Here is a 5000-nt window from a genome sequence, read left to right as displayed (position 1 = left end):
TATATACATATATATCAAAATCAGCAACAAGTATATCCAGAGGTAATGCAGTACGATCGTTTCACGCATCTCGATTTAATTGAACAATGCAACTATTACATCAATTTAAATGCAGAGCAATTGTCAGCTGCACAAAGATGTAGAATTTAATTAAATTAAAACTAATGGACATATTAGTATAATTATACCTAAAATCTCCAAGAGGCTAAAGAGATGGACAGAGAACATTGTTGCCCTTCCTCCACTTAGAAGCTACTAAGTTATCAGGATGAAAGACTTGTTACAGATGAGGCTTGTCTATGATTTCTGTCGACTCCCCCAGCCCTACACATTTTAAACTTCCATGAGTAAGTAGAAAACATTCTCGGAATTAGAATAGAAAGTTTGAGAAAAATTCAAAATGTTTAATAGCATTTTATGCCTGTATTAATCAGCTGCATTTATGCTCTCAAAGATTAACCAGCTGCTTTTTTTAAAATTATTTTTAAGCCCAGTTCTTCGGATAAAATGTTGACCGGATGATGGTGGCACTTTGGCCGCAGGCTGTGCCACAGCGTATTCAGTGACCCAGTTTCTTCTGTTAGGCATCGAATATATTGTTGCGATTCAGTAGCTCAAATTGCAGTCGAGTATGAAGATACTAACGGCACCAGTCTTTACGTGTGTTTGACCACATTTGGAAACGCTAGGTAGCAACTGAGGTTACATAATGAACATAGTTAGTTTGCAATGCATACGGGTAGCACGGATCAAATGTACTTCTTCAGTGTGTTCTACAGCTAGGCTAGGGTTGCATATGTCGGTTTTCTGTGGCCAGCGATTTTAAGTTCATTGTCAGGACGTGCATGTAATAGTATGGTCTTATTCTTCCTACTGACGGATAATCTAGGATGGTAGAACATGTGTTGGTTTTTATGGATATAAAGTCGGCAAATGCTAGCACAAGCTGAGTAATTCATTTAATGCTAGGGAAGTCATTTAGAATGTTACGGAATCAAAAGATGAAACGAAGCATGAATACAGAATTCTCCATTTGGCTGCACCTGAAAGAATGCCATCCCTTAATTTATTGGTTGTCGGGTCTGTGTAGTGTGTTGTGATATCATCCGAGTAATTCTATAGATAGTAATTCTATAGTGTGAGTAATTCTATAGATTACAACCTTTGAGAAGTAGGAACGTTGTAGTGGACAGTCGGTAGGAGTTCCGCAGTTTCAAGTTGTGTTGTGCTGGTTTATAGTAGTGAGATTTCGTCTTTTGTAGTGTATGATGTTTGAATTGATGTTATCTAAACAGAAGTAGCTGTCTTTGACATTGCGAGAGATTGAAGAGTTTATAATATTTATGTGCAGTGGGGAAATGCTTCTTTAATTAGCGTGAAGAAGCCCCTAGCTATCTTAGAGGAAATTACTAATTTGAATGGCGATTTCAATCAGATAATGTTTCCTTTCCAGACTTTCTATTTGTTCAGAAATGGATGTGTAACGTTCATCACATCAGGGTACCGATAATACTATCCTTTACTAATGCCTCGTTATATCGAGACCCTGTTGAAGATCTCTGTGTTCGATAGCAAATTAGAGATTCTTCTACTGATACTCGAGACTAAATTTCTAATGACATTGATTATGATTCCGCTGAGCGACAAACTGACAATCGTATTTATTGAAATTATGCGGCAAAGTTGTAAAATGCCTCGCTTTCCGCTAATTGTTGTTAACAACTATCGTTAAGTGTTAGATTCCTTTCTTTAAGAAGGAAATTTGAAAATTCTTCTATTTCCAAGGATTCAACTGTATTTATATCATTATTCATTGGTCTACTTGCTTTATTTTTTTTCATTTCTGTTTTAAACGTGCACGTTTATATCGCAGAATGTTCATGCGCAGGCGTGGCTCTAGATTCAATTCGACTGCGTGGTACCTTAGGAAAATGTCTTCTGCTATAGCGTCGGGTGAACAAAAGTCTTGATTTGATTGACGGAAACTGAAAGAAACCCGTCGTATGTATGTCTGTGTGCGCGCATTGATGTTCCGTGTGTGTGCGCGTGTCTATGCGCGCGTTCGTGTCTGCATACGCGGGTCTTTGTGCCTTCATTTATTTCGCATCCCTAATACACAACCGGTGTTCGGTGTTCGTCCAAATGAGACAGATAGAAATAGTACCGTACATCAAAAAAAAATATAAGTACAGGGGTCGATTCGTTCGACAAAGCTTTTCAATGTGATACACAAGCATGGCCGCAGTCTAATGAGTGAAACAAGGAAAAGGTCAAAGGTAAAAGATAATGTTTGCATTTGTATGTCTACATTTTCATAAATGATTATGTATATTGCTATATGTATATTACTGAGTATTGAATCGAATTACGAACATATTTGCATGTATCAAATTACGACCATGAATCGTATTACGACCATGTTTGCATGTATGGAATTACGACCTTGAATGCAATTACAATCATGAATCGAATTACGACCATTTTTGCATCTATCGAATTACGATCATGTATCAAATTACGACCACGTCTGCATCTATCGAATTACGACCACGTTTGCATCTATCGAATTACGATCATGTTTCCATGCATCAAATTACGACCATGATTCGAATTACGACCATGAATCGAATTACAACTAGTTGGATTTTCGACATCAACAACAGGGTATTTTTGCATCTATGTATCTATATGTGCAGATTTGTATGTTTGCTTTATGTATGCAGTTTCATGCATATAGTTGCGTACCTAGATATTCTCGTATATATTTAAATGATAAACGTCTGGAAAGTTTTACAGATTTTTACAGATCCAGTGATGGATTGCATCTGTAGTCTTCGAACTAGCTATCTCCATTCTGGTTTTGACAAGCCTAATTTCTGAAAATTGGTATTTAAGCAGTGTGTTACATATCCCAGGGCTCCAATAATTACAGGTATAAAACTTAACTTGTAATCTAGATAGAGTAACTGCAGATTTCTCAATAGTTCAGCGTAGGTTTTTTTCGTTTTCACTGCTTCTCAGCTTAATGCTAACATTCAATGACAGAGCAGCTGATTTCAACAACTGTACACAGTTTCTCTTTATCCCATATCAGTATATCACCTGTGTATATATGTATGTATTTGTGTGTGTGTCTTTGTGTGTGCGTGCGTGTGTGTGTGTGTGTATGTGTGTGTGTGTGTGTTTGTGTTTGTGTGTGTGTGTTCGTTTACATCACACATTTGCGACTTGAATGACATGCCCGAGTTGAAACTTTTGCGCATGTTTGAAGATGCATGCGAGCATTTGGGGGTGCATGTGCATGTTTATATGTCCGATCATGTATGTGTATTTATTGTAGTGTGTGTATATGTGTGTTGATGCGTATGCATGCGTGGATTTGTCTGTGTCTGTGTGTGGTTTTGTGTGGTGTTGTTAGTGCGGACGATATGCACGGGTGACTGTATGTGTGTATAAATGTATAGGTCAAATAACTCAACATACCAATGCGTTTGTGTGTGTGTGTGCGTGTGTGTGAGCGTGCGTGTGTGTGTGTGTGCGTGAGCGTGCGCCAGTGTATTTGTGTGTGAGAAAGAGAAGGAAAGAGAGTAATAAGAAACAAAAGACAGGGAGAAAGAAAGAAAAAAGGAAGAAAGAAAGAAAGAGTAAGAGAACGAAAGATAAGTGATAATGAGAGAGAGAGAGAGAGAGAGAAAGAGGGAGGGAGAGATGCGTGTGGAAGGAGTAACTAATTGATGACATCAGAAATAATTAAAGAGCGATTTCCAAAGATGGTTCTGTTAGTAATGACTGTGCAGAAAGAGGTTTTCATGAGATAATAGTTGGGTGGGGTGAATCGGAAAGAGAAGCATGACAAGTGTGTGAGGGGAGTAGGAGAATGAGAAAGAAAGAAAGAAAGAGAGAGAGAGAGAGAGTGGGAGTGTGTGAGGGTACTTAACGGAGAGAAACTGGGAGAATAGATGGATAAAGGAAGTGAAGTAAAAAGCAAAAAGAGAGACAGAGAGGTAGTAGAGTTATAGGCAAAGACACAGAATGAGAGCAAAGCAAGAAAATTAATTGGAAAGGAGTGAGAGAGTGGGGAAGTGAGAAAGTGAGAGAAGTAGAGAATATAGATACAGAGAATAATAGAGGTATAAGAGATCGGCCGATAGATATAGAGGTAGACAGACAGACAGACAGACAGACAGACAGACAGACAGATAGATAGATAGAGAGGTAGACAGGCAGATAGACAGACAGAGAGAAAGACAGAAAGATAGTTAGATAGAGATAGATAGATAGATAGATAGATAGATAGATAGATAGATAGATAGAAAGATAGATAGATATATAGATAAATAGATAGATGCATGAAAACATAGGTGTAATTTTATCTATATATATATTCATAAATATACACATACATACACACATACACATATGCACATACGTAAGACAGATCGACAGAGAGATACACAGACAGGTAAAGCGAGGTAGTTAGACTAACAGACAGACAGAAAGATAGGTAGGTAGGTAGGTAGGTAGGTAGGTAGGTAGGTAGGTAGGTAGGTAGGTAGGTAGGTAGATGGATAGATAGATAGATAGATAGATAGATAGATAGATAGATAGATAGATAGATAGATAGATAGATAGATAGATAGATAGGCAGACAGGTAGACAAATAGAGCTAGATAAATATAAACATAAAGAGATGGAGAGAACGAGGGTGAGAGAGAGAGAGAGAGAGAAAAGAAAACGAATGAGTAAATTCTATCTCCGAGTATTTCATTGTTTCTTAATCTTTTATCTCTAACAAATATATTTTATTCTGTTCAGACTCGAATGCATCATTGTCTAAGTTAAATGTGAGGATTTCAATTATTTCGTTTATTGTAATTTATTTGGTCCCGTTTTATTATCTGGGAGATTTTATTTCTATTCGTCGTCCTTCAGGGATTCATTCTTAGATTGTTTTGCGAATATTTCTTCGCTTTGTTTATACTGTTTCTCAGTCTCTCTCT

This window comes from Octopus bimaculoides, chromosome 24 (genome assembly GCF_046866305.1).
Source record: "Octopus bimaculoides isolate indiv1 chromosome 24, ASM4686630v1, whole genome shotgun sequence".
In the NCBI taxonomy this organism is placed as follows: domain Eukaryota; kingdom Metazoa; phylum Mollusca; class Cephalopoda; order Octopoda; family Octopodidae; genus Octopus; species Octopus bimaculoides.
Note: the sequence above shows the minus strand (reverse complement) of the source record.